The 26,217-nt window shown below is 44.6% G+C and overlaps 1 protein-coding gene across 10 annotated transcripts in view; it reads right to left on the reverse strand.

Annotated features, from left to right (window-relative positions):
• Positions 1 to 26,217, reverse strand: part of LOC139474226 (calmodulin-like) — a 180,284-nt gene that overhangs the window by 73,431 nt on the left and 80,636 nt on the right. Inside the window, exon 1 of one of the 10 annotated variants that reach the window (XM_071257220.1) lies at positions 1,050 to 1,068. The exons of the other annotated variants lie outside the window; for them this stretch is intronic. The gene's annotated coding sequence lies outside the window, so the exon portion shown is untranslated. Of the gene's footprint in view, positions 1 to 1,049; positions 1,069 to 26,217 lie in introns of those variants that run through there. 10 annotated transcript variants of the gene reach the window in all.

Here is a 26,217-nt window from a genome sequence, read left to right on the forward strand (position 1 = left end):
TGAGTGAGTGAGTGAGTGAGTGAGTGAGTTTTGTTTAACGACGCTGATTCTAATTCAGTTACATCACGGCGTCTCAGCTTCTGTGGGAGGAAAGCCGAAGTGATGCAGGTACCAGATGTTTACCAGGAGCACGGGTATGGTGCAGACAAACCTAGAAACATATCCGGTGCGAACCGGAACTCGAGTCCAGACGCAACTCTGCACACCGAATTGCAGCATCTTGGAGAACTTGGCGACAAGTGCACTAAGCATTATGTTGACACCGACTTGGCGTTCCGTGCACCAAGCATTATGTTAACAACGACCCGACCGTGCACCAAGCATTATGTTAACAACGACCCGACCGTGCACCAAGCATTATGTTAACAACGACCCGACCGTGCACCAAGCATTATGTTAACAACGACCCGACCGTGCACCAAGCATTATGTTAACAGCGACCTAGCCAGCCGTGTACCAAGCATGATGTTAACACCGACTTGGCCACCCGTGCACCAAGCATTATGTTAAGACCGACTTGGCCGACCGTGTACCAAGCATTATGTTAACACCGACTTGGCCGACCATGCACCAAGCATTATGTTAACACCGACTTGGCCGACCGTGTACCAAGCATTATGTTAACAGCGACTTGACCACCCGTTCACCAAGCATTATGTTAACAGCGACTTGACCACCGTGCATCAAGAATTATGTTAACACCGACTTGGCCGACCGTGCACCAAGCATTATGTTAAGACCGACTTGACCACCCGTGCACCAAGCATTATGTTAACACCGACTTGGCCACCGTGCATCAAGCATTATGTTAACAGCGACTTGACCACCCGTGCACCAAACATTACGTCAACACGATATGCTACTACCAGTACCGATAACATAATAATAATAATATATCCATATCAATTATCGAAATAGGTATACGAGACGGACAAAGCAGGGTAATTGGGCAATCATCCTTTTCCAATCACTATCATCCAAATGCACACATTGGCTGATTCAAGCCAAGGCACCTAACGAACTCCACAAGATGTCTGAGACTGGCTTACCGTGTATTAGGCAGCCAACAATCCGCCTTCTCCAGGTCTTACCGGCTCCAACAACGTAGCCAGCACTCGTCCTGCCCATTCGCGGCCCCAACAGTTGGCAATAAGCTGCAGGTTCTGGCTAGACAATTAGCGACCTGTCCCTCCCTCCTCCTCATCCGTACCCCAAACATAACGTGTTTTAATCAGATTTACACCTCCAGAGAGAAAAAAACACGATTTCGCCAAATTACCTCTTTCTGCTTAAGATATTTGCGAAAGCTTGTATCAGAGTCGGCTGAATCTCACTGGTGTGTGTAGCGATAACCTTTCTATACTGATTAACCTGTGCTTAGTTTGTCGAATTGTATGTTCACCTTTGCATGTTCACCTTTGAAGGTTCGCCGTGCCAGGGGTCGTGATAGGATTAATCTAATCGGAACAGTTGTTTAAAACACTTTTGATCAATAACTTGATATCCTGAATTTTGAAATCTTCAGTCAGGGAGAAGTAAATTAAAAACGACAAAATCCTTTCCATATTCAAAATAAACCTCAATTGTACTGTTCCGACTATATCATTAGCATGTGTTGATGAATCAGTATCAAATAGTGATGATACCAGGTGTTCGAGAAAAGGTGAACGTATCATGCCCCGCCGGTTGCACCGTCACAAACACACGCAACAGCAAGTCAACTGTTCAGCTGCAAACGCACGGGAACATATGGTTCAAGTCAAAATAGGGTATTGAGCATCCCAAAGTTCGGGTAGCCTAGTGGTTAAAGCGTTCGCTCGTCACACCGAAGACACGGGTTCGAATCCAGACATGGGTACAATGTGTGAAGCCCATTTCTGGTGTCCCCGCCGTGATATTGCTGGAATATTACTAAAAGCGGCGTAAAACCCATACTCACTCACTCACTCACCCAAGTCAGCGAGTCTGACCACCCGATCCCGCCAGTCGCCTCTTACGACAAGCATAGTCACCTTTGGGAAAGCTGTGGGGTAGTAGCCACCATCCCAGCCATCTACAACATTGAATGCTACGCTGTGTTCTGGCTTCGCTCTACATTAGTCATTACTTCTATCAGTGGAGAGCTGGTACGGATATTATACCAGAACAAAAGGTTACACTGTAATACCAATTCATGACTTCATACTAGTCTTGGATAGGCTGAAAGCGCATTTATGTAGCGACCAAGAAATTGTTTAACACTATTGCAGCTACATCCCAGTAATGGACGGGTAACGACGCCCCCCCCCCCCCCCCCCACACACACACACACACACACCCATGCACTTCGTCACCATTACATCGTCTTCAGCCTGCTCTGACCACACACGTTTCACATTCGGACGTATTTTGACAAGTTTGAATCAACCAAATAGTTGGACGACATGACCCTGTACGGGCTCCCTAGCCACATTTAACTGACACGCAATGATATAACTGAAGTATTCTTGAAAGTGGCCTTCAACATTTTTTTAAACTCTACATCACTCAGTGCTCCCCACCTCATCAATAACTTTGACTGATAAATGGAATCAACGCGTCAGCTAATTAGGTGTGCACTACTCAGATATGTCCAGTTAGAGTAGCTCTAACGAGCATAGTAGGTTTCCGGAGAACAAAAAAACCCCACGCAATTGGGATACGATGACATGCATCAACCAAGTCAGCGAGTCTGACCACCCGATGCCGTTAGTCGCCTCCAACAAGCATCATAATCATACTGAAAACATAATCCAATTCATGGCATTATTTGGACACGAAAAGATACTTTAACATCTTTCGTTAGAACCGGACGATCACAACCATTGTCCAACTAATGCTAAAACCTGATATATTTTCCCGACATTCGACCAGAAAACATACACAAGAAGAAGTACATTTATCAAAATCTTGCAAACGGATCCGGATTCTTTCTTTTTGTTTCATGTTCAGAATTAGATGGCTTTATCATCGACATATCCTGTTTGTTTACCATGGAAAATGTACATCCGCATGAATTCAACAAGAAACAAACAAGCAGCAGACACCGCCATCGTAAGAAGGGTCTTACAGCTGTCTAATACTGGCACATTGGCCTGGGTGAGTCATGGTTCAATCAGCTGAGTTAAAACCACAAATAGATTCAAAAGAAAAGAAGTTGCACTTTTTGTTGAAACACCTGAGCCTTCAGCACAAAGCTAGAACAGGAAGTTTTCCACAAAATTGCAGTTAAAATCTCAATGACAGTTTTGTTGAACACATGAAATTTGTCATGAGTTTTGATTTTAATATTGAATTAAAAGTAAGCTTCTGGTTAATAATTGATGGTACTCGCACGCATCCACGCAGCACTTCAAATGGATCAGATACAGACACTCAGAGTATTGGGTTGACATTCGGTAATATGTGAAGCATTGTTACGTTGAAGCTATTTCTGTAGGAAACACATAATACATTGCTGCACAACAAAATGAGATCAGTGCAGAGTACTTGTATCTAGCCTCCCCCCCCCCCCCCCCCCCCCAAGAGATCCCACTCAGCGCAATTTCCCATCCTCATCTTCAAACGCTTACTGACCGATGACTAAATAATGCGGCTTACCAGCAATTGAATGGTGACCGAAAGGCCTTTCCGTGACCATGGCTTCCTATTTGTGAATATTTCCATTTTCATCTACATGGCCACTGATGAATTTCAGTACATGTGTGTGGGGAATGTGCTCTCATCCTTGCAACAATCACGGTGGGGGACAGTAATACATTGGTTATATTGGCAATCTATTCAGAGTTCGGATCAACAGAAAACAGTAGAGTGAGTGAGTGAGTGAGTAAGGTTCTACGCCATACATTCCAGCAATACCTCGGCGAAGGATACGAAAAATGAGCTTAACACTTATTTCCCATTTGGAGTATCGAACCCGACAGACGTTTCTGTGATAGGTCTCGATGAAGGCACAATGTATTTCCATTCATGGAACTATTTGCACAAACCACCGTTGTCTCAATGGTAACGCCACAAATGTGACAAAAATGACATCCGATGCAATTCCCTATATTGTACGACATGGTCCCATGTTTTTTTCAGGTGAACATTTGACTTGCCTTTGCATGTATTAGTGACGTGTGCCACCGGTGGGGCATGATACACTCACCTTTTCGCGAACACCTGGTATCATTACTATTTGATAGTGATTCATAAACACGTGCTCCTGATATAGTCGGAATTGTACAATGGACTCTGCTTTATGCAGAGATTTATATTGGATGTGGAAAGTACGAAAATGAACATGCGAACTTCAAGATTCAGACTAATGGAATACAGAAATATTCACACTACTCATATGGTATACTACTCAAAAGAAGTCAAGGACTTGTTACCCAACATGCATCTCTTCAAATTGCTTCCCCTGCCTGTCGTTAGTGCACGCACCCTCAGCACTGATTCACCTAAAAGCACCAACAGTCCAGGACCATCCCATTCTTTCATATTACTATAGTTAATCTGTCATGACAGATTTGAGAGAGTGGGTGAGTTGGGTTTAACGCCGCTTTTAACATTATTCCAGTTATATCACGGCGTGTCAGCTTAATTCGGAAAGCCCGAAGTGATGCAGGTCTCAGACGTTTACCACTTCGGGGAAACCCACGAGCACGGGTATGGTGCTGACAAACCTAGAAACATAATCGGGGCGAATCGGGATTCGAACCCACAATCATAGGTTTCTGTCGTGCCCAAGGGACGCAACTCTGCACAGCGAATCGCGGCGCCTCAGACGACTGGGCCACCCGTGCCCCCTCATGACAGATATGACAGATAACTATGGTAATATGAAAGAATGGGGTGGTCCTTAACTTCTTTTGAGTAGTATATTCCTAACATTAAACAGATACCTCTAACAGCAAATGTCCTCACATAATGGCGAGGCCCATGTTTCCGGTTTCACAAATCTGATCTATCGCAATGTATGCGCCCATACTAAGTGGACTGATTCACAGGTTATTGGTCATGCCAGGACAACCAACCTCAGGTCTGGTGATGTGTCGAAACCACTGCCCGTCCTTCCCTTATCCCAAGGTGTAACGCCAACAAAACGCAACTTTGTGAAACCGCTTGCGTACCCTACACCAGAACATACACTGCTGTAACACGTGTCGCTCTCACGGGCTCCAAGGGTGTCTATGTTCCTGATTCCTGCTGCAAACACTCAAGTAAACGAGGGTATGTCATCACTCGTCAGAGGAATGTCTGTTAGAGTTATCTTCCCTTCCCCCGTCAGTCTTCCCTGGTATTAACGGTGTTGATATGCACTCTGCGTTAAATCAGCCTCAGTAAGCGATGTTGGATGATACGATGGCTGTCAATCTGTCACCCATCTGAAGTTCTAGTCCTGCTTATAGTTTCCACATGGTATTAGCAGTCGTTGTCTGTACAAGGCGTATGCCGATGTGACAAGTGGGGTTCACTCATCATGTCGAAGGCCCGGGTTCAATTCTTCACAGACAGCATGAGCATCGATCTACGCTGAGACCTGCATCACTTGGGGCTTTCTTCCCACATTAATCTGACACGCGGCGATATAACTGGAATACTGTTAAAAGCGGCGTTAAACCCAACTCACTCACTCACGGCATTGGTAGACGGTGTCGCTGGAATATTGCTATACTGGGTTGCCTTACAGAATATATGAAACGCGTTCATTGAATTTATTTCAACTCAAAACGTTCTTCACAGTTGTGTTAAAATGTTTAGGATAACAGTGTTTCTGGTTTAGTTTGCGTGTTTGTTGTTTTACGCCGCATTCAGCAATATTCAAGCTATATGACGGTGGTCTGTAAATAATCGAGTCTGGACGAGACAATCCAGAGATTGATATCATGAGGATCGATCCACACAATTGGGATCGATGACATGCATCAACCAAGTCAGCGAACCTGACCACCCAATTCCGTTAGTCGCCTCTTACGACAAGCATAGTCGCCATTTACGGCAAGCATGGGTATTTGAAGACCTATTCCATCCCGGACCCCACAATAACGAGATGACAAAGGCGGGACACAGTAATGAGAGGAAGCCATCCGTCAGAAACGAGATGACACGAGTGTCAGTAACCGACAACGTGCCACGTACGGATGACATTAAGATGAGTTTGATATAAAGTACCGAAGCGTAAAACTGATCAGCATTAGCTGGAAGCGCTCGTTATATCCTCATTAGTCAGCGTACAATCAATATATGCTGACCGCTCCCCAATCCCGAAGAAAGGTTATTTTCACATTCAGGTCAGGTTGCAACCGGTTAGTGTGAGTTACCCCCGGGAACAGCGCCAAACATTACACTCCCCGTGGCTTCATTTTTCCAGTTCTCATCCGAGATACAGATCAGAGCTGTGTTCCGACTCCAGACTGTTTCTCTGAACATTTGGTTTTATGTAAACACGATGAAGTAAATAAGTAGCCCCAGTAATAGATAAAGTATTAGATAAACACGATGAAGTAAATAAGTAGCCCAGTAATAGATAAAGTATAAGATAAACACGATGAAGTAAATAAGTAGCCCCAGTATTAGATAAAGTATTAGATAAACACGATGAAGTAAATAAGTAGCCCCAGTGTTTGATAAAGTATTAGATAAACACGACAAACACGATGAAGTAAATAAGTAGCCCCAGTATTGGATAAAGTATTAGATAAACACGATGAAGTAAATAAGTAGCTCCAGTCTTAAATTGTTTGATAGACATTTCGTAGAAGTTGACGGATGACAAAGTAGATATGGATAGTATGGATAACAACTGCCTTTTATATAATTACTATAATGGCATCTTCCCGAGTCAAGAGAATTAACTGATTATGAAAGTCCATTTTTTTAAAAGTCAGTTTACTCCCTTGCCTCGGGCAAATGCTGTCATGGCGACGTTTCAGTACAGATCCTTACACCGTTGTTAAGCAAGGCTGAATAATGAACATAGAACAGGATATATATATAGTCGGTGGAGGATTAACAGTAACAACTGAATACATGAGAGAAATTAACATGAGTAGGCCAAATAATAACAGCAGAATAATAATACTGTAACAACATGATGGATAGATAACACATGATGAGGCCAATCAGACAGGAAGCCAATTAAACAGGATTAAGTAATATATAGGTGGAGTGATTATTGCTTAATGAGCCCATAGCAGGCGGGTGGGATGAAACAGCCTTGATCTCTGTTGATTGATGGCTTGTGGTGGCGAATGTGTTAGTGTTCTTTAGTGAGTGAGTGAGTATGGTTTTACGCCGCTTTTAACAATATTCCAGCAATATCACGGCGGGGGACACCAGAAATGGGCTTCACACATTGTACCCATGTCGGGAATCGAACCCGGGTCTTCGGCGTGGCGAGCGAACGCTTTAACAACTAGGCTTCTTTAAGAGAGGTGAGGTGAATTTGGGTTTAACGTCGCGTCCAAGATTATTGCAATTATATAGCGACGTGCATGCACGTGTGTGTGTGGCTGTTTGTAGTAGTCCGGACTTTATAGTGCTAGCTCACTGAGATACCATGCCGCAGGTTAACATGAATACCCTACTCAGACACAGTATACTGACTCCGAGCAGACCAGTCCTTGTTTTAGCCCCTTAATGCCGAGCGCCAGACAGAGTAACAACAATTTCCATCTTTTAACGTCTTTTGGTATGATGCGGCTGGGGATCTTACCCCGGACCTTCCGCTTTCCAGGCGGACGCTCAACCACTAGACAACGGAGGTGGTCTCTATTCAGACAAGAAAAAAAAGCACAATTCTATACATAATAGATGGTAATTCTTCTACTAACGCAATAAATGTTATAAGTTTGAACGAGACTTCAGCATTATTTATAGTCAGTCAGCAGAATGTGTGCCGAAAGAGAGACAGACATTTTGACTAATTTGGTGAAACAACAAGTACCATCTTTTAACGTCTTTTTGTACGACACGGCCGGGGATCGAACCCCGGACCTTTCCACTCTACCATTAGCCCACGGAGGAGGTCTCTTTAAGTGAAGTCATGGAGGGTGTTGGAGAGGATTTGTAGTCTTAAATTGCATCATCAATATGTCCAACTAATACCGGAGATAATAGACACTTGAAAGGTCAGTGGTAAATGTATGCACTGAGACTTCACTCAGATCATAACATATGATCCTGAGTCTGATGGGAGGATAAACGGGGTCATAACGCATCGGAAAACAAAAGGGTAAATATTCAAAAACCTAGTTCAACAAGTTCACTACTTAATTACTTTCCGATCATGATTAATTTTGAAAGAACGTTTCAAAGAGTGAATCTTTTAATCATCAAGAACCCAAAAGATGAAAACACCTCGACAGAAGTTTACATTAAAATGCAGAGAAACAATCAATACTTGCTACCAGGTCGCTGCACATCGGTCACCTAGCATGCATCTCTTCAAATTGCATCCCATTCCTTTCGTTAGTGCACGCACCCTAAGCACTGATACAATGGGTACAAACAAACCGCCTTAACGAGGGAGCGGCAGCAGCATCACCGGCAGCAGCATCAACACCAGCGTGTTGGTGAATCGTGGAACATGGTTGACGGACTCGCAACATCATTAGGCTTCTCGTGATCTTACGACACAAAGTGGCAATCAGTTTTCAATTATGCCGCACAGCATTGCTGAGCGAGAAGGCCAGGAGTCAGACGCCAGATTACCCTGAGATCATCCCGCTCGCCACGCAAAGAGCAGAGGTGATCGCGACTTCATAAGCTCTTCTGCGTACTGGGTTGATAATGACTGAATAACAACCTCTGAATAACGTAGAGGGTGGTTTCCTGCACACGGCACTCTGATAATTAACATACACAATTACGCTCTCCTCATAAATTACAGTTAGCTTCATTGCTCCCCTGAGAAGTGTGATGACGTATGCCGGGGACATTGAACAGGTGAAAGCAGTCACTTATAGTTTTTCGAAATGCCATAAGGTCAACATCATTCCTGTGTAATGGTGAGCCAGGTCTCGTTAGGTCAAAGATAACAGAGTTAGTGAATGGATGTTTATTTTCGACCGTCAGCAATATAATAATATTGCACCTTTGAAGTACTTGGAGGGAGGCTCTACAGTCTCAGAGCACAATGAGTAGTGACATTGGGGGTGACATCACATAATTGAAAAACCTTAAGAACTCCACGGAAGAATTTTAAAGACCTGGGCCTAGGCCAGGGAGGGATGACCCCGTACCCCCGTACCCCCGTACCCCCAGTGTCTATATCTCAATGTCATCTAGGTTCCGGGTGAGGATTGACTGGTCTGGTCTACTGGTCACGGGAACTGTTCTAGCAGCCATCGGAACCGTTGATTCCATTTGTTTGTGCTACTTATGATTTTGTTTGTTTGTTTGTTTGTTGTTTAACGCCGCACTCAGCAATATTCCAGCTATTGACGGCGGTCTGTAAATAATTGAGTCTGGACTAGACAATCCAGTGATTAATACAATGAGCATCGATCCAAAGCAATTGGGACCGATGACATGCATCAACCAAGTCAGCGAGCCTGACCACCTGATCCCGTTAGTCGCCTCTTACGACAAGCATAGTTGCCTCTTACGACAAGCATAGTCGCCTCTTACGACAAGCATAGTCGCCTCTTACGGCAAGCATGGGTTGCTGAAGACATATTCTACCCCGGATCCTTAGAGTTTTCCCAGGTTAAGAAGTATCACACACTAGGAAAACAGCATGATCCTGACTTTGTATGATTTTGTATAATCGTCAATACATTTATTCACAATGAGTGAGTGAGAGAGTTAGGTTCACCCCCGCTTTCAAATCCTCTGAATCTGACAACATCCTGACAGTATGGTTCGAAGAACACAAGAATACTTTAAAGTTTGTTTGGCCATTTCGTTTGGTCTTCATGCAATTGGTTATGACATCGAAAAAAGACGTCTGAAGTTCTGATCCACTCAAAGCAGTTGTGGGGAAAACACGATCCGAAACAGGTGCACTGTCCAAATAAATATCTCATTATCACGTCACAATGATGGCACGATAGTGTCTACCCAACGCCTACTTCAAACCTTTTAACCCGTGCAGCAGAACTCGAGACGAACACAAACAAACCGAACAACCTTTCAGTATGTCTCATTGTGGGGTGTGGGTGGGGGAGGCCACAGGGATTGTTTCATATACGTCAAAATATTTCAACATGTCATGATTAGAAAAGTACCAATCGACCTGTGAGTGGAAATTCAAACTGCCAGAAAGAGTCGATACTGACATCTAAATATATCACAACGGCATTGCATCAGTTTTCGAATTGTGCCGGATTTTTCCGGAGATGCATTAAGCCGGTATTGTAATACAAACGGCGATGGGAACGCAGGATCTTTGCCAACGTTTCGGTATAATTTGGTGGTGTAAGTCCATAAATTACCATCATATACCTTGGGCCGCCTATGATCTGAGACGGCTGAGCGGTATCCGAGGAACATTAATATCGCAAAGAGTAGTGCATCAATGTCTATTGGGACGTTCAGGGGGTTTAACGAGACCGTCTACAAGTGATAAGACTTGAAAGGAGACAAAAAGCATACAGCAGAGTTCATCTCCCACCCCATACAGCCTGCTCGCGTGCAATGATGCATGTGTAATCGTTGGTCCACACTCGCAACAAGTTATCGAAAATTTCTCAAATAAACACATAAATACGCTTCTGGTATTTAGAGTCCGCGGGTTGATAAGAGCAAGGAAAACATCGCCCCTGTGTTACTGCATCTCACAAACACAGCATTCCATCAAAAGTACAACAATAACCTCTCTAAATAGTTTCTATTTTCAGCCTCGACTTGTAACGATTAAAAACATATTTGCCTGTTTGTATGTACATGTCTACCTGGATGCTCCCGCGTTTCACAGTCGAAATACACATGGGAAAAATATGCAAATAGATGACGTCATGATGACGTCATAAAACACATGGGATTCAAGTCGCATCAAGGTGAATACGGCCGGACTGTATTTTGCCTGGCTGGTGGTTGAATGTGCCTGAACCACTCTCCTGATGTATTGATCCCAGGTCGGAACATCATCGCTGATCATCTATTTTTGTAAACGGGGCTGTGTTAGAGAAATAGATGACACTGTGGTAGAATGCTGATCGCACCCACGGAAACATGGACACTAGTCAAGCATTACAATTGAACAACTGAATTCCCATTTTTTTGGCGCATTAGTCAGTCGCATGGGGCCAGCCGGAGACAAACGGCTAGAAACAAAGAGAATTTGTTGGAGAATTATACGGACTCCTCAATCTTGTGACCGGTGAATTCAACCTGTTTCTATTAAAGAGTGACATTAATTCGAGGTGCAGACCAGTAGGCCCTTGCGTGGCAGTTCACGGTGTAAACACGACTGTCACGTTCAATACACCCCAGTCCGTCTTCGTCAGTTGTGGATGTCCGACAAGACATTGGGCGACCCGGGTCTTGCACGCCAAACAAATAAACGTCATAATGTCAGCTGTCTTCTGACCACAGAATCAACACAAACAACGAATGCACACTCGATTGACGTCAATAAACGTCGTTAATCCGAACATGCATAGGTTATATTTAGATTCTCGTATTCCATATTCTGAGTGAAAGCATCGTTGGCCCTTACGGAACGTACGAAACTGTAAAGGCTGCGAGTCAGATTGGCGCATGAAAGTGCAAAGCTGCTGTGTTCTCGAGTGCGGTGAAATTCAACACCAAGCATCACTTCCAAGTGACCCGCTGCTGAAATCTATATTAAGCTACGAGTGGGGATATATTTAGACGATATTTACAACAGATGTGGCGTGAGGCGCATCCCCAGGATCTATAAATAAACAACGCGACGATGGTCGTGTGCACCAGTGTTGTGGGTGAGAGGAAACGCTTGCATGCATGTTTCCAGAGTATCCAATGCGTGTACGCCTCAAGTTCACACAGAATCAAATGCTCGCAGGCAGCAGATGTAAACGCTTTGGACACCTGAGTTGGTGAGTGGGGTTTTATGGCGCTTTTAGCAATATTGAAGCAATATCAATTCGGGGGACACCAGAAATGGGCTCCACTCATTGTACCCATGTAGGGATTCGAACCCAGGTCTTCGAACGCTTTAACCACTAGGCCACCCCACCGCCCCCTTATACACATGAAATTCAGACAGAAAAAGTGTGTGCACACTGCAGTGCATAAGCAATGGAATCTTTTCACTCCTGTAATCAAGAAAGAATCAAATGTTTCCACAATTGAAGTTCATTGGGAATCAAACGGTTGCAGATCTGAAGTTGACCCAGAATCAGTTTTTGCACACGTAAAGTGCTTATTCAATAAGAATTCTAAAGCTTTTGCATGCCCGAAGTTCACCGAGAACTAAATTCTTGCATAACTTATGATATACCTGAAATACACGCGACCCATGAAGATCCGGGGTAGAATAGATCTTCAGCAACCCATGCTTGCCGTAAAAGGTGACTATGCTTGTCGCGAGAGGCGACTAACGGGATCGGGTGGTCAGGCTCGCTGTCTTGGTTGATGCATGTCATCATATCCCAATTGCGTGGGTCGGTGCTCATGATGTCAATCACTGGATTGTCAGGTCCAGAATCGATTATTTAAAGACCGCCGCCATATGGCTGGAATATTGCTGAGTTCGGCTTTAAACAACAAACAAACAATAAATACACGCATACACACTTGCTATTAACTCTGAAACATTGCTTAATATTAAACGTTACATATGAGTTCATTTCTGACAGCGTGAATATGTATTCATATGTGGTGGGGTGAAATGGGGTTTAAGGATTATTGCACTTATATAGCGACATGCATGCACGTGCGTGTGTGTGGCTGCTTGTACTTGTGTGCTAGCCCACTGAGATACCATGCCGCAGTTTAACATGCATACCCCACTCAGACACAGTATACTGACTCCGAGCCGACCGGTCCTTGTTTTAGCCCCTTAATGACGAGCGCTATTCAACAATATACCAGCAATGTTTCGCCAGGGCGCCGTCAGAAATTGCTTCATACATCGCACCCATATGGGGAATTGAACACAGATTTTCGACTGGACGGACAATTAACCACATGGCTACCCCACCTTCCATTAAAAAGACATAATCCATTAGTGTGGCTAAATACAGAAATAATAATAGCAATAACAATACACTCACGCACAAGGTCCCGGCTGTAGTTGGTTGGTTGGTTTGTTGTTTAACGCCGCACTCAGCTATATCACGGCGGTCTGTAAATAATCGAGTCTGGACCAGATAATCCAGTGATTGATATCATGAGCATCGATTCACGCAATTTGGATCGATGACATGTATCAACCAAATCAGCGAGCCTGACCACCCGATCCCGTTAGTCGCCTTTTACGACAAGCATAGTCACCTTTTACGGCAAGCATGGGTTGCTGAAGACCAATTCTACCCCGGATCTTTACGGGGCCCCGGCTGTAGTATTTTATCGCATGCTGCACCACGCGAAACACCCCTACTAGCATCACGTGTTCCACCATTTTTTGTTATCTAAGGGCACCAAACTCAGATTTTAAGCAGATGAATGGCCAACTCATTTACAAATATTTAAGTTCCTTCAAGAACTGAGTCTCGTGAACTCAGCGGTGTTATTGTGGAGCGACGTCTGAGATGTCTATGCTCAGATTTGTCATGATATTTGGAATGACAATACTCCCATAATGCATCTGTGTTTACTAGCTCCACCGGATATTGAGGTCTGGAACGGGCTTTTATCTCACGACAAGACTTATACAAGAGAATCAATCCTCAAATATCACCGATTACCAACTGTGGAATTATCTAGTCAATGGTAAAACGTTCATAAATCCTGGGAAAATATTTTCCTTCATCGACTGACATCTTTGGTTTGTTATATCGGAGGCGTGGAAGGGATTCGCAATCTTATATCAATAAGTAGGGTGTTTATACTGGTTCTGTGATAATGAGGCGACAACTACCTCACTGACCAGCCATAGTGGTGCTCAGGTCCAACATGACACATCATCCTTAAGGTCACATGGTCGCTTAATACCCTATTACAAGAACGTAAAAACGAGTTATGCTTAGATTGGTTGGTTTGTTCTTTAACGCCGCACTCAGCAATATTCCAGCTATATGACGGCCGTCTGTAAATAATCGAGTCTGGGCCTGACACTCCAGTGATTGATATCATGAGCATCGATCCATCTAGTTGGGATCGATGACATGCATCAACCAAGACAGCGAGCCTGAACACCCGATTCCGTTAGTCGCCTCTTACGACAAGCATAGTCGCCTTTTGCAGCAAGCATGGGATGCAGAAGACGTATTCTACTAAGAAGCAATCAGTATTGTGAATATTTCTTGGCAAACTTTTGAGCAAGTCGGCATCTTTATCGGAACCGATCTGCACGATAAATCAGCAGAGATATAGCACTTTTCGGTCAATACGAGATATAAGTGGGTGAGTGAGGTTGTTAACACCGCTTATATTTCATCAATATTTTAAGTGATGCAGATCTCTAACGTCCACTTTGTGAAAGCCAGGAGCGAGCGTGGTGTTGTCAAATTAAGAATCATTAATCAGGGGAATTTAGAATTCGAAAACATAATGCTCTGACACGTCTAAGGGACACAACTCTGCACAGCAAATAGCTAATCCTCAGACGACTCGACCACCCGAAGCTCCTATGATCGACAATGCCGCAGTATTACATTGGGGAACTTGCGCGAGTTACAATGGCCACCCAGTTGTTATTGGCGTCAAACTCGTACGGGAAGTTTTAGAAAAAAATAAATTGTCCCCGAAAATTTTGTCAAAAAATAATTATGCTTCAGACTGTTTAAAAACATAATTACATTGTAAGTGTTTTTCTTAAAATAAATTCAGGTACATATCTTTAAATCCCCTCCCAAAAAAAACCCCCAAAACACAAACAAAAACACACAAAAAACAAACACAAAACATCAAACAAACGACAAAACAAAAACAAAACAAAAAACCAGGGTCCCCGGCCATGATATTGCTGGAATATAAATAAAACTATACTCACTCACTCCCTCACTCTAACATACAAGGACATACCTGAAATGGGTGCTCTTTCACTGATAAATTGTTGAGTGTTCAATTTGCAATGACTTCACTTCCGGAATTCTAAAACTATATTTCAAGCAAAGCCTTCCCTTTAGCAGAAACATGCTTCGCGTGTACAGGTTTCCTCTAGTTTAGTATGCCGAGAGGGGCGAGAGGGGCGAGAGGGGCGGTCGGGTAGCCCAGTGGTTAAAGCGTTCGCTCGTCACTCCGAAGACCCGGGTTCGATTCCCGACATGGGTACAATGTGTGAAGCCCATTTCTGGTGTCCCCCGCCGTGATATTGCTGGAATATTGCTAAAAGCGGCGTAAAACCATACTCACTCTCTCACTCTCACTAGTATGGCGAGAGCCGTTGATATTGGCAATGCAGATGCGTTTGTACCAAAAGGATTGGTTGATTAGAAGCTACACACAACTGGAACATAAACACGATTATTGTCCATCTGGCACATTCCAAATTCTGTTTCGTCTGTATTTGAAACAGACATTATATTGAAGGAGGAAATTGATTTATTCCTATAAGACTGAACATGCGCCAAGGGGCGCTCTTGTTTGAGAAAGGTCCCCGCCTTGACCGAACGTTCCTTGTTGAGCAGACATGTTCCGTTAAAAGGACACGAGACAATAACGATATCCGAGGAGATCACACGACAACGGTTATCGCCAAAAAAGCCAAGAAAACCCATGCCACGCTCAATAGTCGTTATCACAAGAATACCACGTGCTGATTGAGACCAAACGAGATTTGATTGCATAAACTTGAAGTATTTCAGCAGTGGGTAAAATTCTGCCAGCCAAATGGTGATTGATTAGTGGAATTTAGCTCCGTATCTATCGGACTTGATTACCTTGTCCGCCTTCAAATGCGTTAGTCTAATCAAGTAACCACACGGCTTACATGTACTACAATATCAACAATCAGCGCCCGTTGTTATTCAGTAAAAGTAATTAGCAAATAGCTGCTGTGCATATGGTAATCAATCAACTTTCTACGTGACGCGTGCGACATGTGCAAAACCCCCGTCTAACTTGATGCAAACTTGGCAGCACTGCTAAGTGGCGTATGTGCATAGCAACACACAGCCGATAGCAGAGCGTGGTGGCAACACACAACTGATAGCAGAGCTTGGTGGCAACACACAACTGATAGCAGAGCGTGGTGGCAACACACAACTGATAGCAGAGCTTGGTGGCAACATACATCTGATAGCAGAGCTTGGTGGCAACATACATCTGATAGCAGAGCGTGGTGGCAACACACAACTGATAGCAGAGCGTGGTGGCTACATACATCTGAAAGCAGAGCTTGGTGGCAACACACATCTGATAGCAGAGCTTGGTGGCAACACACAACTGATAGCAGAGCTTGGTGGCAACACACAACTGATAGCAGAGCTTGGTGGCAACACACATCTGATAGCAGAGCGTGGTGGCAACACACAACTGATAGCAGAGCTTGGTGGCAACACACAACTGATAGCAGAGCTTGGTGGCAACACACAACTGATAGCAGAGCTTGGTGGCAACACACATCTGATAGCAGAGCTTGGTGGCAACACACATCGGATAGCAGAGCGTGGTGGCAACACACAACTGATAGCAGAGCTTGGTGGCAACACACATCTGATAGAAGAGCCTGGTGGCAACACACAACTGATAGCAGAGCGTGGTGGCAACACACAACTGATAGCAGAGCTTGGTGGCAACACACAACTGATAGCAGAGCTTGGTGGCAACAAACAACTGATAGCAGAGCTTGGTGGCAACACACATCTGATAGCAGAGCTTGGTGGCAACACACATCTGATAGCAGAGCTTGGTGGCAACACACAACTGATAGCAGAGCTTGGTGGCAAGTTTTCATCGTAAGAGGTTCACCAGCGCTGTTACAAGCGACACAAAGAGTGGTGCTTCCACTCGTGCTTAAACATTGGTACACTCATAAACCTCCAATGCATTCAATAATGTACGATATAATTCCAAGTCATAATGTCACGGGGGTTTCTATTCCACCTCCGTGTCTGCATCAGCTCGCGTCTATAAATAGTTCCACGATCACAATGCATGGTTAGGGCTACTGCAAAGTTGTACGGAGCCCTGGTGTCCTCAGTAAAAGATACGGAGACAAGCTGAGACGCTGGCACTTTTCACCGTTTTAGTTACCACCAGCGTTTTGGATCCCTGGTACTTGAACGTGTTGGTTCCAATATGTCAGAATCTTAACGCCGTGCAATGGTGTTTCACAAGAATGTGAATTCGGTTTCACGCCGGTTTTAGCAATATTCAAGTCGCATCACCGTAGGGGTGAGCCAGGAATTTGCTTCACACATCCAACCCATGTAGGAATCGAACCAGGGTCCACTGCGTAAAAAGTGAACGCTTTCACCGCTTGGCTATCATACCGCCCCGACACATCCTTCCCAAGTAGGAATCGAACCAGGGTCCACTGCGTAACAAGTGAACGCTTTCACCGCTTGGCTATCATACCGCCCCGACACATCCTTCCCAAGTAGGAATCGAACCAGGGTCCACTGCGTAACAAGTGAACGCTTTCACCGCTTGGCTATCATACCGCCCCGACATATCCTTCCCAAGTAGGAATCGAACCAGGGTCCACTGCGTAACAAGTGAACGCTTTCACCGCTGGGCTATCACACCACCCCAGACGTGTAAAGATCCGGGGTAGAATAGGGGTAGAATAACCCATGCTTGCCGTAAAAGGCGACTATGCTTGTCGTAAGAGGCGACTAACGAGATCGGGTGGTCAGGCTCGCTGACTTGGTTGATGCATGTCATCGTATCCCAAATGCGTGGATCGATGCTCATGATGTCAATCACTGGATCGTCTGGTCCAGACTCGATTAGTTATAGACCGACCCAATGTCATATAGCTGGAATATAGAGTTCGGCGTTAAACAACAAACCAACCAACAAACAAACAACAAACATAGATGTCAAACTCAGGAGTGAGTCAGTATGTTTTTTAAAGCCATCTCCATGTGGGGAATCGTGACGAGCGAACGCTTTAACATCTAGGCTATCCACCTCTCCTCAAACTGAGGAAACAATACACTAATCACATAAGCCCTCCGAAGGTTGAGTGAGTGCATGCGCTGGGTTTAACGCCGCTTTTAACAGTATTCCAGTTATATCACGGCGTGACAGCTTAAAGTGGGAGGAAAGCCCGAAGTGATCCAGGTCTCAGACGTTTACCATTTCGGAGAAACCCACTAGCACGGGTATGGTGCTGACAAACCGAGAAACATAAACGGGGCGAACCGGGATTCGAACCCACAATAATAGGTTTCTGGCGGCGCCTTAGACGACTGGGCCACCCGTGCACCCTCCGAATGCTGTGGGTAGCTTCAGTTATATCCATCAACTAAACTCCATCACAATCTATACTCAGTGACTGGAGATGGAAGCCAAACCGTGAAAATCAGGCGTAAGTCAGGCCGGGATCGTGGTGAGAGATAAATCATGCATGGACGGTAAAACTCGAGATGCCCTATAATCTGAACGTCAGTTACCGTGACTCGTGCTTCTCCAGGAATAGCCAATACCCCTTGGGCCGGGATCTGTATCTGGTGATACGAATCGATACAATACAGACATGAAAGTAGTATTATATAAACCGGCAATATATCCCTTCAGATGAAGACACCCTGAGATCAGTTATTTATGGCATTGCGGGAGCCGACAGGAAGGTCTAAAGGACTGAAGGGGAGACACCAGACATTGATACTGTTCCAACCTCGCAGCCCGACTGTAGTTATTAGTATTATTAGTAGTATCACTTGTATATATCTAGAACAAATGCTGAGCAATTTGAAAACAAAGTTCATAACGCGAGTCCTCGACAGAAGATGAGAATTCACAACAACGACCAGCCAATAAATCGTAGCACGTTTTAATCCAACTCCAGACGGGTATAACAGTCTGCTGCTCTAAATAATTAAATACGAGGAATGTGACCGGGGTTTTAGTAGGGGGTAGCAGAAGGTGGCCTCAAATTCTCACTAATCTGAGTGAGTATGGTTTTATGGCGCTTTTAGCAATATTCCACCAAAATCACGGTGGGGGACACCAGAAATGGGTTTCACACATTGTACCCATGTCGGGAATCGAACCCGGGTCTTCGGAGTGACGAGCTAACGCTTTAACCACTAGGCTACCCGACTGCCCCCTTACTAATCTGAAGAGGGTAGGGTGACATGTGGTGTAACGTTTCTGCGACCGGTGAACTTGTTTCAGAGCAAACTAATTGTGTGTACCGAGTGAGTGAGTGAGTATGGATTTACGCCGCTTTTAGCAATATTCCAGAAATATCACGGCGGGGACACCAGAAATTGGCTTCACACATTGTACCCATGTGGGGAATGGAACCCGGGTCTCCGGCGTGACTACCGAACGCTTAACCACTGGGCTACCCAAGATCAAGATCATTGCACTTATATAGCGTAATGTGTTCTTTCGTGCGGAAGTGCGGACTAGTACCGGTTTTATAGTAAGAGCCCTCTGAGATACCAAGCTGCAGTTTAACGTGGATACCCCACTCACACACAGTATACTGACTCCCCTTAACGCCGAGCGACAGTCAGGGTAACAAACACCATCTTTTAACGGTTTTTCGTATGATGCAGCCGTTGATTGAACCACTAGCTCCGGGGGCAGACGCTCTCTACACCACACCAAACAGTCGATTAGTAATAGTATACCTATTCTGTGCCTAAAATGCCAAGCACCCTCCAGACAATTACATGGCTGCTCCCTGTGGACAATCATAGCGTCACGGTAACCCTGCACTGGATGTGGAGTTAATGACGTCCAATAGATGAAGAAGACAGCGGCGCATGCAAGCAAATTCTACGATGCATGAAGCAGAAAATGGGCTTCGACATGGTATTGAACTTCGACAAGTTCCGTGCATTAAATCACATGACGTTGCGCTTTTGAGACAAGCGATCTCGACATCCTTTGAATGTTCAATGACGAGTTGTGTGATACGCTCACCGAAGCATGGAACGTTGGTTCTGACTGCATTGAATAACACATCCGGGCCTTCAATACCCGTCTACAACAATGGGTGCGTTAGTTGTTTTTAACGCCGGTTTATGCCTCTACCCCTTGGGCCACTGATTTTTTTTTCGAGTCACCCGTAATGATTGAATGAATATGGTTTTACGCCGCATTAGCAATAGTCTTGCGTTATCAAGTGATTGAGTGAATATTGTTTTACGCCGCTTAACAATATAATATTCCAGCAATAACACGGCGGGCGACGCAGAAATGGGCTTCACTCATTGTACCCATGAGGGGAATCGAACTCTGGTTATCGGCGTAACGAGCGAACGCTTTACCAACCAGGCTACCCCACTGCCCCAGCAATATCAAGGCGAGGGACACGAGAATGTACCCATGGGGGGAATCGAAAACAGGACTTCAGCGTGACGAGTGAACGCTTTCACCACTAGGCTACCCAACATCCATTACCCGCAATAAACATTGAACCAGTGTCAACCATGGCGAATCACATCGAGTGAGTGAGTTAATGAGTGGGTTAGGTTTTCCGTTGGGACGAACAGAATTCACATTCACAGCCAAATGTCTAGGAAAGCCAGATCTTGTACCATATGTCCCGTATTTTTAATGTGAATAATTGACTTGCCTTTGCATGTGGTTGTGCCGGGTGCCACCGTTCGGCAGGATGCGTCACCTTTTCGCGAACACCTGGTATCAAAACTGCTTGATAGTGTTTCATAAACACATGCTAATGAAAATATCGGAATCGTAAATGAACTTGATATTTCTTACGATTATGCCAAGGGTTTTGTCGCTTTTATTTACTTTTCAAACAATAAGCAGTAAACAGATATTTATGTCCTATTTATAACCTAATTTCTTAGCGCCACCAGCGGAGTCTTGTCAGAACGGGTACGCTGATGCGGGCCAGGTATAACAATCGGGCGAACATGCGCGTGTATGATTAACATATAATCGCCGTAACGAAGGTCAGTCGTCAGGACATGTCCGCCAGCCGCAGCTAAAATAAAGCCTCGGTTTGTCAAAGCTGTAGACATAATGTCAGCCCCAGTCACATGACATCTTTTAATCGCCCAATATGTCAGAGGGAGTTGACAGCCATTAGCCTAACCCGGCGTTATCGCGCCGCGTGACTGACTCAAGCCGGCAGCAAGGTCGCACTCAATTGTTGGATAATTGGCATAATGGAGGGTTCATGGTAGTCTACGGTGGTTACGACAATTGCCTTTACGTCATCGCTCACCGGGGGGCGCTGTTATTACTGGTGTCACAAATCAGACATATCTTTTAAAGTTTGTAGTCATTTATATATGTACGGGACTTTGTTAATATGGATTGAATGAGATACCTACTGACATGACGTCACACAGTTACAAGATTGCACGTTTAGCCGGGTGTGGTATGCATGATTGCACATGTCAGCAAAACTAAAACACATAACCAGATGATATGAGTGACTTAACTTGAATACTGTTGAAAGCGGCGCTAAACCCAACTCACTCACTCACTCATTGATGTGAGTGAGTGAGTTGGGTTTAGAGCCGCTTTTAACAGTATTCCAGTTATATCAAGGCGTGTCAGCTTAATGTGGGAGGAAAGCCCGAAGTGATGCAGGTCTAAGACGTTTACCACTTCGGTGAAACCCACTAGCACGGGTATGGTGCTGACAAACCTAGAAACATAATCGGGGCGAACCGGGATTCGAACCCACAATCATAGGTTTCTGGCGTGCCCAAGGGACGCAACTCTGCAGAGCGAATCGCGGCGCCTTAGACGACTGGGCCACCCGTGCCCCCCATTGATGTGAGAAACAAGTCCAAGGGGTAGGTGCACTGCGGCTTGCCCCGACAATCCAGCGGTACATAGCTTGAGCAACTTACCATGACACATTGCCAGATTAATAATCAGAGCATGCCATCTTCACGCAGGCCGTGCTCAGATATATTTTTGATTACTTATCAATATCATTTGTTTATTGTTTTCCGCCGCGCTCAGCAATATTCCAGCTATATGACGTCGGTCTGTAAATAATCGAGTCTGGACCAGACAATCCAGTGATTGAAATCATGAACATCGATCTACGCAATTGGGATACGATGACATGCATCAACAAAGTCAGCGAGCCTGACCACCCGATCCCGTCAGTCGTCTCTTACGACAAGCATGGTCGCCCTTTATGGCAAGCATGGGTTGCTGAAGATCTATTCTACCCTGGATCTTCACGGGTCACTCATCAATACGAGGACGATGGTCCACAAGTCAGTAGCGTCCCTGAGCAACCATGATCATGGGTTCGAATCTCAGGTACGTCCCGATTAAGACCCTTGGTCTGAGTCCCCAACTTGTCATTTTGGATTTTCCACTAAAGTTAAGCTGACACGCAGTGATATATCTGAATACTGTTCAAAGCTGACCCACTACTTATTAAATCACATTATTTTCACTGGTCTAATATTTCATGTGTATTTATATAAATATATATATTTCTTCTTATTATTATTGTTGAGTGGGTGAATATGGTTTTACGTCGCTCTGAGCAATATAACAGCTGTATAAGTGCAAAGGACGTCATAAATTGTCTTCACATATTGTACCCATGTCGGGACTCGAACCCGCTACTTCGGTTAAATTTGACGGGCGAACCCTTTAACCACAAGACTTCCCCATCGCCCATGTCGATACAACACAATCTCCTTGCCACCACGTACATGTACCCAACCACACTTCATGTTGAGCTAGGCCGCCTCCGTGGTCTAGTGGTAGAGCGTCCGCCCGGAGAGCGGAAGATCCGGGGTACGATCCCCAGCCGCGTCATACCAAAAGACGTTAAAAATTGGTACTTGTTGTTACCCTGTCTGGCGCTCGGCATTAAGGGGCTAAAACAAGGACTGGTCGGCTCGGAGTCATTATACTGTGTTGGAGTGGGGTATTCATGTTAAACTGCGGCATGGTATCTCAGTGTGCCAGCACTATAAATCGGCATCAGTCCGGACTAGTACAAGCAGCCACACACACACGTGCGTGCACTTCGCTATATAACTGCAATAATCTTGGACGTTGAACCCAACTTTATCTCACCTAATGTTCAGCTAACATCCAGAATAAACATCTGTTTCCACAAATTCATAAAAAAAATTCAACTAAAAGGTTATTCAAACAGGCTATTACAATATTCAACCATAATACGTTTTACAAGAACCAATATACCTACATCAAAATAGATCTTAATGTAATGACATGCTATTTAAGTGTTAATACAATCTATTTCAACACACAAGGCACATATGATGCAAAGCTGCGCTTCGAAATGCAATCACTGTCTGAATCAGCGGACATAACGGTACCTCGAGATAGGAAGTACCTGGATCAGTTTCCCAGGTAGGGACGCGGTAATTGCAAATATTCCCCCAGGTAACTAGAACACGTTAGACAATAGTGATATACGGGATATATATAGCCCATCCAGAGCAGGCGCGGCTGTTTGCGTATATATCACTCGCTAGCGTATCGGTATTACTGTTTAGCTGATGTGATACTCGAGTCGTTTATCCTTCATTTATTCCATGGCTTGCTATATATAGTATTCATTAGACTTTGACGACATTCAACCGTGGAATAAACGCAGTAATATTTCACAACTGCTCTTTGAAGACCGGCTCCGCGATGTGACGTGACAGGGAACGGGGAGATTTTATCTGTTCAAAGAAGGATATATATATATACCATGCCATGCACCAGTGTACTGATGTTTGCTTTTCTCTAAATCAAACGACTGTTGTGTAAATAATCAGCATCGAGATAAAGGAGCAATACGTATTAATAAATCAGCGACAGTGCTTGTCTGTCATGGGTTCCTTTGTGGTGAAAACACCAGTATCGACCTTAATGTTCAGGTGGTTTCCTTGCGGGGACTCGAACCCGGATTAACCTAGGTTTAACAAGCACTCTGTCCACTGCGTCGTATCGTCCGCCTATTCTAAGTGTGAGTGAACCAGTTGGGTTTAACGCCGTTTTTCACAGTATTCCAGTTATATCATGGCATGTAATTAATGTGGGAGGAAAGCCCGATGCTTATATATACAGTGTGCGTGCGTGCGTGCGTGCGTGCGTGCGTGCGTGCGTGCGCTTGTACTAGTCCGGACCGATTTATGGTGCTAGACCACTGAGATACCATGCCGCAGTTTCACATGAATACCCCACTCGGACACCCTATACTGACTCCCAGCCGACCAGTCCTTGTTTTCGACCCCCAATGCCAAGCGCCAGACAGGGTAACAACAAGTACCAACTTTTAACGTCTTTTGGAATGACCTGGCCGATTATCGAACCGCGGACCTTGCACTATCCGGGTGGACGATCTACCACTAGACCACGGAGGCCGCCCATTATCCTAATGTAGCAAGCACGGGTATTAATACCTTTCTCAATCAAGCACAGGCATTTATACCTTTATCAAGCTGGCGCTTGCTTGATAAAGGTACTAGCACCTGTACCAAAACGTCACGTTAAAAGAATATAGAAGTTGAAATCCATCTCTGTCAGCCCTGTCTTCCTACAAGCGCAATAGAACAAACAGTGGGTGAATCAGTCTGGCACAGCATCATCAGCTGGTCGACTCCTGCCTGGCTGTTGACCCCCCCACCCCCCAGGCCCCCTTCCCTCAACATGGAAACATCCACTCCAGGCCCCGGAGAGACCTACATTGCGAGACCTACATTCGGCGATAACATCCTCTTATTATGTAATATTGCTTCGTACTTCACAACACTTGCATAAACGTGCGTTCAGAAAGACGTCATTGATTGGTCGGAGTTCTTATCGTAAATGTTCGAAATGTTCTAAATATATGGTATTTCCTATTATTGGGATGCTATTGAATCTAACTGAGACGTCTACGTCCATCCCCAGGCCTACATGCGAGTTCCTCGATTGATTACATTCCTTAGAGTTAATCCCGACAGAATCAGAATAATTAGGCTTAATTCCTTCTAACGTGTTCACAAAGAGTTTAATAACATGCTACGGCCTTTGTCAACCTGTTATAGGACTTTCTTAATCTTAAGCCGCATTTGCATGCATATAGACCTGTGTTTTTTTAGCACACACGAATGCAAATTTGCTGTTCGTTATGTTAATTCACCCCTGTATCAAACGCGCCTACCTTTGAGACGCTAAGGTAATATTCAAGTACACACACGCGGTTAACCATTTACCTTAATTAGCATCACAGGTAAATATACAAGCAATTCCTAAATTAAACCTCTGTGCGTTAGGGCGAATTACACGCATTATTTCCAGCACCTAGGGTATTTCCTCCATCTGCATTGACGTTCACAACAATGCGGGTAGTCTCTACTGCGGATCACGTCAACGACGGCGTAATCTCGTGTGATTTACTCCATTCACAATTAAAGCCTGTGATCGCCTTACGGAACATTTGGTCCCGCTGATCGACTTGGAGTGATTAGTAGGTGTGATAAGGGTGATCATATGTGATACTTGGCATCACAACGTCAGTGATCAGACGTTACAGTTCGTATCCCACATTACCGTGTTCAATTTCACGACTGTGATTTGAATGAAGACATACGACCCTCGGACATAGTAGAGTGAATATTTATATGGTCTGTTCACAACTACATGGGGAGCGCTGACAGTTTTAGCCTGGGATTGCCCGCATGTCTGTAGCTGTAACTGGGATGTGGCCTGGTATCGACCTCTTGCTATGACTGTCAACCTGTGACCCCTATTTATCAATACCACACTTCAGAATACAGAAAATATATCAATGTGCCTTAAAGTGCCTGAATCGTTTCGATTGTGACGAATCATTCCGAATGTGCCCGAGCAATGAGCCAAAGGATCACTTTGACCTGTTTGCGAACAGCTGATGCTCAAGTTTTTTTTGCATTAACGAACTGGGCGAGCTATAAACATCCAACATCATAATTGAAATCAGTTCAAGCATAATTCTGTTGTGGAATTCTGAAGATATGCCCCATGTTATGTAGAATTTTTCAAATGGAGAATCAACAACCACATACT

This window comes from Haliotis cracherodii, unplaced genomic scaffold, assembly GCF_022045235.1.
Source record: "Haliotis cracherodii isolate W230 unplaced genomic scaffold, xgHalCrac1.p SCAF_1, whole genome shotgun sequence".
Classification (NCBI taxonomy): Eukaryota; Metazoa; Mollusca; class Gastropoda; order Lepetellida; family Haliotidae; genus Haliotis; species Haliotis cracherodii.